We start from the raw sequence: 11,783 nt of genomic DNA, 5'->3' as shown, positions 1-11,783 counted from the left end.
AGCGCAGTGGAATACCAAACAATACTTTGTAATTCAAGGTGTTGGTGGGATGTTGTTTTCATTGTTTATGGGAGGCGGTCGTATCGCTTACCATCAGGCGAACAGCAAGCTCGTCTCGTCATTCAAAGCAATAAAAAACAACCTAAACCTTCCTCAAAAATTGAAGAATTGTTTTAAAATTGTTGATACTTATTGAAAATTAGTATATAGACTTATAAATGACAGTTAAATGTAAAACTCACAATCCTCATACATGGGAGCAGTAAAAGTCGTAAATATGTAACGAACCTGTAAACATTTTGTGTAAACTTGTTGTATGACGCAAACATGATAAGAGTTCCAGAGCAAACGGAGATAGAGAAAAATGCTTGAGTAACTGCCGCATACCACACCTGAAAAGTATAAAAAAAAAGAATATTATTTGAAAATTGTTAGAAAATTATATGCAATTCAGTGAATGTTAAGACCTTACCTTAATTTCTAGTATCTTGGCCCAAACGGGTGTTATGAAAAAAGGATACCTTTACGGGTAATGTAACTGCCCTGTTAAAATAATGAGCAATTTAAAGAAATTAATAAATAAAAATACGAAAAGGACTTTTGTAACAAATCTTTGGACAGATATTATATGAATATTTTTGTTCAAGATCAAACTGTGCTAAAACTCAAATACCAAGTATATAAAAAGTATATATCATATGTATTTATAAGCTTGATTCCTTAATAAACATGAATAATTAAATAAAAAATGTAACCCACCTAATCAACAAAATGAAAATCACGACATATGGGAACAACGCTAAGAAATATGCCGCTTTTCCAGAGCTTTTCACACCACGAGAAACGATTAGAAAAATAAAAAACCACGACGCAAAGAGGCACAATGTTAGATCCCATAGAGGTGCGCCTGAAACAAAAATATAGCAAATTATACAAAATTTTAAATCTTTTAGCTGTTGAGGGTTCGATCTACGCAGAAATGGCTCAGTGTCTTGGAGTCTAATTAAATGTAGAACAAGATGTTAGGCTTGTGCATACTACGTAGATCGGAACGTAAACAGAAAAAAAAATAATATTGTAAAATGTAGGTATATAATACTTATAACATTGAGTTTTCTGACGACGAACACCTCATTCCCCCCGGTAACCATCAAATCTACAAAGTCTTCGAAACCTCGGGAGAAACATATAATATAGAAAATATTGTTTAATTTTTACTTCTTTTAATTATAGAAAATAACTGGGTCGTCGTTGAACAGTTTTATTAATATTGACGATACTCACCAATTCCATCGTGAATGCCGTCAGGCTGGCGTAGAACCGTCTGCCTAAAATGATATTACAAAATTTAAAGATGTATATTTAATAATTTGAAAGTGCTTTACAAAAATTTGAAATTATAAATTAGTAAAAAGCCATTAATCAAGGTAGTCTGTAGGCTATTTAACGTCATACTATCACCAATAGGAAAGGAGCATCAATGAAAAATGCAAAAAAACAGGAAAAAAAATATACTTTATGATAACTTATGTTGCGTCACTGCGTGCGCTGCGTAAACGGTTAAACGCAACATGTATGAGGGAATTACGTCACTTAAAACGTTCTACAAACATAATATTATAAAATAAAAGTCCCCGCCGCATCTGTCTGCCTGTATAGATTAAACGTACCTAATAGATACTAATTATTCGAGATAATTAAACAGTATGCACGTAAAAAAAATACGAAAATTTTTACCGTCTAAAACCACAAAAAGAAAATATTTCCATTAACTGGTTATATACTGGATACCAATTTTCTTTATACTATTGTTAATTTACTTAACTAGCTTACCTAGCATTTTTTAAATGTGTGATGCTATTTATTGTTATATATACATAGAAAAATTACCCCGATACGAATCGATATCGACACATTGTAATTACTTTAAAAAATCTTAATTTATTTAATTTGATTTGTTACTATTTTCTTTAACTTAAAAATCTTACGCCTTAACCTAGTTATGAAAATTATAATTCACGTAACGACTCATCAGAACAGAGGATACTGTGCCTCGAGCAGAGTCGAGGCGCCATTTTAATTAAGCACCGACTCCAAAATTGGTAACCAGTATATATCTGTTAAGTATGTGAAAATATTTTTTTGGTTTTGAGTGGTTTTTGAAGATGGTAAAATTTTTTGTAAAAAAAAAATATTTATAAATAACTAATACTCAAGGCAATTATAAATTATAATGTAAAGCCACATTAGCAACCCGACCCAGAATTGATTTAAGAATTTCCTTCCTTGGTCCGACACGAAGAATATATAAAGTAGACGGAATTCAGAAAGCGCATCCGTGAAAAAAGTAGCCAGCGCTCATTGTTTTGCAAATTTTATGCCAATTTTAGATGAGACGCAAATAAAATAGTTAAATTATTCATCTACTTACGTAAAGTAATACTCAGCACTGCTTCTAGCTTTCCCACCAAATTCAGATTCGTTTGCGGCATGGCCCGAGGGAACGCAGTTCACCCATTCTGGCTGACATACAGCCCATGGGAGGGTTGGAATTAAAACCACCAGCTAAATAGTAAAGGCAAAGAGCTATTATCGAGACGTAATAAGAGAGTACGTATGAAGTACCGAGAGCCTGTGCGTATCCAGTGCCTAAAACAAAAACATTCGAAATTATAATCATTGAAGCAAGGTTGTAGGTCCCTAACAACATTGTACGTCCCTAAACCTTTTGTTATTATAGCATAACAGCTATTTAACTTGAAAGAAAGAAATGTTTAAAGTCATTGATAACACTATAATCAAAAACAAAAATATTTTGTAGCTCTTTTTAGTTTTTTTTAATTCAAAACTTGTTTTAGCGTTTTATAGCCCATTAATAAAGGAAGGATATAGATTATATAACATCAAGCCTGGAACAATGAAAGCGGGGTTACGCAACAAATTTATACGAAAAAATTTACTCTTCAAAATTCAAAAAAATATATTATATAACAAAAGCCCCCGCTATACTTCTCTGTCTGCCTGTCTGAATACAATAAACTCAAAAACGACCCTGCGGACTTCGATGAAATTTGTTTGGTAAGAAGATCGTTTGAGACCCCGGGAAAGAAAGACATAGGCTACTTTCTATTATTAGGGAAATATATAGCAGGTCTTTTATCCCGGAAAAACTTTTCACGTGGGCGGAGTCGTGAGCAAAAGTATAATAATAGAACCTAAGAATTTCCTTGCACCCCACTTGTTACTATATTTATTTTAGTTTTCTTTATGTTGTGTTTCAGTCGTTATTATAATATTTCTTAAATGCTGGATGTCTTGACCGCCTCAAACAAGTGTTACTTTATATGTTTTTCGAAACTTATTGTAATGTACAAAATAAAGAAATAACTATTGAGTGTCCTATAATAATAAATAATTAAAAATAAAATAATATGGAATAAATTGAAGATAAATTTATGTACGGTTATATAACATTAGGAAATAATAAATAAAACCATAAAAGCCAAAGTAGCTAAAATCATTACTGATCTGTTTTTAATGAGTGGAAGTAAAGATTAGTATATTAATTATTATAAGCTTAGATTACATAGGTATTTTTTTCACTCAGCTTATTTCTGTTTACAGAGTAGTAGAATGAACTTATAGCCAATACGCCGTGTTAGTCTTATATTCCTATCTTTTACTGTATCTACTGTGTATGTAGGGTAAGTACTGTGAGTAAACTATGAAAGGAATGTTGCTTACCTTTCATGGCAGGGGACATGGCCCATATTTTAACACCATTTGAATTACTGAATTGGCCAAGAACAGTCTCTAAGTAATACATAGGTTTACCTATTACTAATAATACTATGATATAAGGTATGAGGAAAGCTCCACCACCATTTTGATATGCCACAAATGGAAATCTCCAAACGTTTCCTAAACCAACCGAAGTGGCAATACATGACATCAAAATTCAAGTTGATTATCCCAGTACGGTCTCTCGTTGGCAGGTTTATTATTCTGGAAAAAGATTTTATTTGCAATTAAATTAAAACAAAATATGGATTATCTATATAGGGTATGATGGAGTGAGATGGACGTACAGAAGAGATAACCAGTCCATAAAATTACATATCCACTCACTATATAAATAAATAAATAAAATAAATATATGGAACTAATTATTCGTTGGTTCACTTCGTGCAGTGCGTAAACATTAATACGAGGTTAAAGTTTTTATGACATTTGCATTAAATATTTTGGTGATAAAACATTTAATTTTAACGTGACTGGTCGAATGTAGAAAACCTAACAGAAGCCGGGCAAGCCAGATTCGTTTGAATTTTGAGCCGGATGCGCATTCAAAAAGGATATGTCCGTCTTTATCCGCACGCCTTGCAACGCTGTTTACAAATAATATTATTGAAGGTGGTCTATAAATTATGCGGCTGTGTCCTTTTGATTGCTGCTAAGTGAATGGGTCCAAACGCTTCTTGATACGGACACGGTAAAGTGAAACCATTAAGCCGAGTGAGGTCTAAATAGAGTATCAAGTGGCGACTGATGAGAGTCAACTATCTGTCACCAGTCGACATTAGTATGCCGGCCTGTTTAATAAGCCTAGGCCTAAGCCTAAGCTTAGTTCAAAATAATTAAAGTTATGATACCAAAATATATGTTGGTTCCTGAGGTCACTGTATAGAAATCTAGGCTAGTAAACGAATAAATTACTTACTTTGCTTTCAGTTAGCATATCTGGTGTCTTTTCGGAACCCTTAACAGGGCCCAGATTTCGTGAGTTCGCATTGTGAGGTTCGAATTCTATATTTATTTGTCCGTCATTTTCAGCCTTTAAGGCTTTTCTTAGTTCCTAAACAAAGACAAAACACATTTTTTTTTAAATATCCATATTTCTTAAATCGTTTAGACTAATAGAAAACTACCATTTCACGAGTGTTGGTGTCCGAATACAACAGCTAACGTTTTTCGAGTTACTGACAGAAATACTGCAATTCCTAATAAAATATATCGTAAAGATTTAAATTACTCAGATAATGTGCAGGAGTATCTTATTTATCGATGATTAAACAACGCATGCCATGCCGATGCTAAAGAACGATCTTATTATTATATTTATTTAAACTCTATTGTACATCAAAACCGTAAAGAAAAGTAAATACACAACAGAGTGTGATGATACAACAGGAAGCACAAATGGCGGTCTTATGGCTATCTTATAATAATTACTTATAATTACTTGTGTATAAGTAATTATGCTCACGGGTTCGCCAGCATACAAGAGTATTCCGGGATTAAAGTCCCGCTATATATTTTCCAGGGATAGAGAGTAGCCTATGTGTCCTTCCAAAGGTCGCAATAAATGCGCTATTGTTTGGCACACAGTACACCCCGCGCCCGCCGTCTTCCGTCAACCGGGACAAAACATACGGCCCTCCAGCCGCTGTACCTCCGCTTTTTAAATCTGATATCTTCTAAGATATCTATTTTAATGAATTCTGTTAAGGACAGTTTTGATCTACATTCATTAATGTACAACGTATATAATGTATTTAATTGGGTAAGGCATAAGTAAAACTGTGTAATATAAAACAGCTTTGCAAAAACACATATTTTATTATGTGTAAAAGATAAAAAATGGTTACTACGGTTAATCCTTTAGAGATAAATATATACCATCCCGTTACCATTACCGCGTACCATTTTAACTCCTGTCATTCCTCAAACTTTCACATTTGACGTTGATTTAGATTCTGAGCCACAGCCTGGACCATCGAAGAAATGTCGATTAGAGTAGCTAGCTAATAACTGATTAAAAATATTATGATGTCGAGGATTACCTTATAAGCAAGATGTCCGGGGAGTAGGCCTACTGGGGATACCACGTAAAAAAAACACGCCTACAAACTCTCCCGCATAGGTGGCGGGGAAAAGAGTCAGGAATGAGTAAGTAAAGTTGTACAAATTTAACAAACATTTTTTAAGAATATATTTACAATCAAAAAAATCATCGGATTCTCATGAGCATTTACGAACCCGGTAAACTTTGGAGCGCTGTAACAGCGTTTTAAATGAATGAAATTTAAAAATTATAGGGAAGATTTTTCCACAAAAGATCATCTACAAGATTGGTCTGAGGTATATTTTTGTATAATGTATGGTGTAATAGAGCAAAAGATTTTTTATAAAAAAAATCTGACTTTTTTGCTTATAACTTCTTTAATCTATATCTATACTATTATATAAAGCTGAAGAGTTTGTTTGTTTGTTTGTTTGTTTGTTTGTTTGTTTGTTTGTTTGTTTGAACGCGCTTATCTCAGGAACTACCGGTCCAAACTGAAAAATTCTTTTTGCGTTGGATAGCCCTTTGTTCGTGGAGTGCTATAGGCTATATATCATCACGCTATACCCAATAGGAGCGGGGCAGTAATGGCTAATCTCAGGAACTACCGGTCCAAACTGAAAAATTATTTTTGCGTTGGATAGCCCTTTGTTCGTGGAGTGCTATAGGCTATATATCATCACGCTATACCCAATAGGAGCGGGGCAGTAATGGCTAATCTCAGGAACTACCGGTCCAAACTGAAAAATTCTTTTTGCGTTGGATAGCCCTTTATTCGTGGAGTGCTATAGGCTATATATCATCACGCTATACCCAATAGGAGCGGAGCAGTAATGGCTAATCTCAGGAACTACCGGTTTCAACTGAAAATTCGTTTTGTGTTGATAGCCCTTTATTTGTGGACCGCTATAAGCTATATATCATCACGCTATGACCAATAGGAGCGGAGCAGTAATGGCTAATCTCAGGAACTACCGGTTGGAACTGAAAAAATCTTTTTGTGTTGGATAGCCCTTTGTTCCTGGAGTGCTATAGGCTATATATCATCACGCTATGACCAATAGGAGCGGAGCAGTAATGAAACATGTTGCAAAAACGGGGAAATTATGAGTTTTGAGAGCTTCCGTTGCCTGCGCTGCGTAAACGGTTAAAGTTATGCAACAATGACGTATGACGGGATTGTTTCACTTAAAAGTTCTAAATAATATAACAAAGTCCCCGCTGCATCTGTCTGCCTTAACGTGTTAAACTCAAAAACTACCTAACGTATTAAGATGAAATTTGGTATGGAGACAGTTTGAGACCCTGGGAAGAACATAGGCTCCCGGAAACTGCTATTTTTATAACGGAAAACTTTAGCCTGAAAACTTTATAACGCGGACGGAGCCGCGAGCAAAAGCTAGTATTTAATATAGGGCAAGAAGTTATATAAACATATTTGTAGGAAAACAATTAGCTACAAGTTATGGCTTTAAAATTTTTTTGTAAGACGCATAGTTGCCGAGATATCGCGAAAAAAGTGCTTTCACCCCTTTTTCCAAGATGGTGGCCAGGGGACAAGGTTGGCGATCCCACAAACTTGAGGTTAAGCTTCTATTGACCCCCCACATATGGCCCAAAAATAAAATTGCGTCCTCTATAAATGCAATATTCGGTCTTTAATTGTAACATTTCAATGGACTAATATACAATTCCGTAGTACCTACATTAATTTGATCTATCTCGTAAAGTTTAGATAGCGTCTGCAATTTAAGCGTAAAAAATATGTTTCCCTAGTAGGGACTAGTAGGGATTCCCTACTAGTCCCTACTAGGAACATCGGGGAATCGTCAGCGGGCGACAGGGAGCCGACCGCTCTTAGTGTACGTTTTACACATTTCGCACATTGTAGTGACCTCAAGAATAGACGGCAGCGTGGAAGGTAGGATTCATGATGCCGTTGACGCCGAGATCGCCCTTCGATTGCGCGGGGACTTTTGAGACCCTCGCTCTCCCCAGGAGTCGGGCCGCACCAGGCAGCACCGCGCAGGGTGGCTTCAGACAACCACTTAGACATTGCCGTCTGCGGAAGCCCGTAGCCGTCCCTAATTTTAGTTGGTATGCCGTGCGTTGTATATAGGTTAGGGACTCGGCCCGGCGCGGCGGTCGCCCGCAGTTCATCATCAAATCCAGTCGGCTCAAGGCTGGGTCATAAGGCACAGTGACCCCAACATAACCGCCTTATCGCCCCCCTCGAAGGCTAGGCGATAGTTATAAGACACTACCTCCGCGGGGATAACGAAAAAAGTACTTTTCTATTAATTTGTAATTTAAGTTCATCTAAGTATCTATAAACCCATTTTAATTTATTACCTTTTTTAGTACCTACCTAGGAGATTTTAAGTCGTAGCCCTTTCGGTGTTACTTTATAATCAAATATTTCCATTCTTCATGTTATACCCACGATTTATTTCAGGTTTGGGTTATGAACTAAAGTTAGTCATAACTTTTTTATAGCATTTGCCAGGCTAAAAGTAAAAAACCATGTTAACTATGCCATAATTATTTATTATGTACAAATGATTGTAAGTACTTATCAATCGAATATTTGATTATCAAATTGAATTATTACAACAATAAGCATTTTTATTGCATTAACTAGTTGATCACGTGCTTCGATAAAAGTAATAATACGTGAGACTTAGCCCACTAAACTAAACGTCAGAAGGTTACACCACGCGTCACTGAATAAACCCGTGGATAATTATTTGATGGGATTAAGCTACAGGCCGGTACGTGCCGAAGCCGCGAAATGGACTGTTAAAAGATTGAGCTAAAGGGTCTATCATCATCTTCGATCTCCTATTAAAGGGGCTAGAGCGCCGGGGCAACTACCTATATATTTTTGGCGGTCTGCCATGGTTATCACCGGGGGTACCCTGCAGAACGGGTGTACAAGCGATCCCCCAGCTTAGCAACCACGGCAGTCCCTGTGAGGATTTGGTGGGCCCTACTGTTATCACCGAGGGTGCCAGCGGACGGTACGCTGGCGACCCACGGCTATGCGGTTTCAGGGTCTCGGAGGAAGAAGGAAGGGGAGAGGGTGAAGGAAGAGAAGAAGAAGGAGAAGGAGCCATCTCAGGTTAGTTGGAAGGGAGAGAGAGGGGAAATGATCGCATACCCGTATAGGCCTCAGTGTGTATTTAGCAACCATGAAATATACACACTGAACTCGCGGCAAATGTGCCCCATGCATGGGCGTTCATTTGTTGTGGAGACCAAGCGCACAAGACTTGCCTCGGGGAACTACCTATATTGTCAAGCTTTCACTGACCATGTCGTCCTGGTGTTTGATTGTGATCAGGAGAAGCACAGAAGCAGGCCAATGTGCGGGATTGGGGTGTCCGAAATAAACTCAAATTTGCGGTCAAGAAGTCTAAGGTTACGATAATCACCAACAAATTAATGTACACTATTCCAATATTACACAAGGGGGACGTCGACATTGGCAAGTGAAATGAAATTAAGATGCTTGGTTTATATTTTCAAACATCGTAAAATATTATAATACTTCCAGAGTAGGGTAGAAACACTCTAGGTACTTTCGGATCCATTTTCACCTTTTTAGGAAATGCTGATAACATAATTTGGCAATCCAAACAAATGACCAACTCACATTAAGTACTTACATTGTTTATACTTCCTGCTAAATAAGCACGTTGACTTAAATAATTATTAATAACGCGATGCCGGCTTTATCTCCTTTTTTATTAGCTTATATCACACCAGTAACAGCTTTATAATTGCAGAGTTTTTTTATCCTTCTCATTGTAAAACAATACAACCTAAGATGTGGTACTTATGTGTCAAAATATTATTGTGGTAACTACCCCATAAATAAATAATAATGCTTGAAATTTATAATCCTAATAAAGTATAATCATATGCGCGATGGATATCAGAAATCGTATCAGGTTCACGATGATTATAATACAAAGTACCTGGCCGAAATATATTACATTATACCTATACTTCCCTTTATCTCGATGTGATGTGAATGATAACTATACTTACCAAAGTATATACAAATTGTAGTGTCTTGTCACAGTATGTATAAAAGTAAGTATATATACATTATTAACAATAGAGTTAAGTAATGAAAACATCTGAACCACAAGTATAAATAACTCACAATATTATGTCTAGCTAGCTATCTTATATAAGATAATTGAATCGGCACATAACAGTTTGCTGTAAGGTCACCAGTATCCTTTATTTTAGGAAAATCCTGTTTCTATCTATCCCTTAACTTGATGAAAGAACGCGCAATGTGCTCATTGCCGCAAACAAAGTCTGTCACTTTCAACGTAACTAAGTATATAGAAACTGCAACACACGTACTATAATCCGTACCGTGGACGCACACATTAATAATTTTTACTTGCACTACATTTGACGTATTTGAGCATATATTTGCGATATTTGACCAATACCACATAAACTATATATAGAGTGTCCCAGAAGGTAGTGTCAAGCGGAGATCCAGAGATAGAGCACCTTGGGGTATCCCAATCACCCCCAGGTATGTTCCGCGATTTTTCATAGTTTTCGAGTTATGAATATTTTTCTGAATTTTTGAGAATTTTCAATTTCACCGATTAAATGTTTCCTTTTTCAAAAAGGAATAGACTTATTCAAGATTTTTTTATTGTAACAAAATTTTCATTGGTTGTACTTTTTTGCTAAAAACAATCAGCTTCTAATAAAAATTATGGAAATGTAGGTGTAAAGTGAAAAACTTATGTTCTATGAATTATGACCTAAATTTTCATCTTTAAATTTAAAAACCTAAACAGGTGACTTCGTGGTTCTAAGGTAGATCAAAAACTTCTCCAGACTCTCAACTTACATATTCATTAAAAAAACATAGTCCATATTTTATTAAAATCAGCATTAAAATGCTACGAAATACACAAATAGAAATTACTATAATGTGATAATATCCCATTTGTTTACATTAAATATTGAAATTTCATTTAAATTTGATAATTAGTCATTCCTTCTTAAACGCGATCATTACCATCCAGGTCATTTTACGTGAAATGGATAGTAATGAATTGAGAGAAATAAGTATTTGGCATATATTTATAAATTATTCCTAATTAGGTTCTAGCCAAAAATCTATGAAAATTTATATAATACAGTGCCATAGTAACGTTAAATATTAGATAACTAAGAAAGCTTAAAAAAAATTGCAAACCTTAAAAATCACTGGATGGCAATGAGAAGCTAAACGTTGACAAAGTCTTCTTGACTGCACAAGATTGTACGTATTTTTTCGGAACGACCTACCGCTTAACCTCCGGAGGTTTATGACGAATGCCCCTTTGCAAGCCGCATGGGTTAAGCTAGTCCCTATACAGGTTCGAATTTGAGAGATATGTTGACATCCGACAATGCGGATTGGAATGCACTTTTTCGTTTGACAAAACTTTAACATCGATTATCGCGAAATTGCAATCATTATTTTAAGTAAACTGTGTTAAATATATATTCTTTGAAAGCTTCTTTATAAACAATAAACTTTTTTTCTGGTAATTTATCGTGATAAATGATAATAATATATTTTTTTATTCTTGGTGAGACGTTTTGTAAGCGAAGAAAAATGAGATTTAGACGTGTTTTTCTTCAGTAACTTTTTATATAGAGACATAGCTCCATGTAACTCGGTAACATTAAGCCTTCATTAGGTAGAAATATATCCTTCCATCGGTTTTCATCTAAAATTCAGAAATATAAAAGTTATAACATTGGAAAGGTAATTTGAACGAAACGTGAGAACGACCCATCTATGTATTGTTAAGTAATAAAAGTATAAAACAGTGAAAAGTAAAAACTTTTTAACATAAAATTAAACTAACTTTAAAGACCACAGTACAAACCAAAAAATAAACTTTAT

The 11,783-nt window shown here is 35.3% G+C and overlaps 1 pseudogene; it reads right to left on the bottom strand.

Moving 5' to 3' along the window:
- Positions 1 to 242: 242 nt before the first annotated feature.
- Positions 243 to 4,973, bottom strand: LOC119193193 (annotated as a pseudogene).
- Positions 4,974 to 11,783: the final 6,810 nt, after the last annotated feature.

Source organism: Manduca sexta, unplaced genomic scaffold (genome assembly GCF_014839805.1).
Source record: "Manduca sexta isolate Smith_Timp_Sample1 unplaced genomic scaffold, JHU_Msex_v1.0 HiC_scaffold_3723, whole genome shotgun sequence".
NCBI classification, from domain to species: Eukaryota; Metazoa; Arthropoda; class Insecta; order Lepidoptera; family Sphingidae; genus Manduca; species Manduca sexta.
The sequence above is the reverse complement of the archived record's forward strand: the minus strand, read 5'-3'. Positions and strand labels throughout refer to the sequence as shown.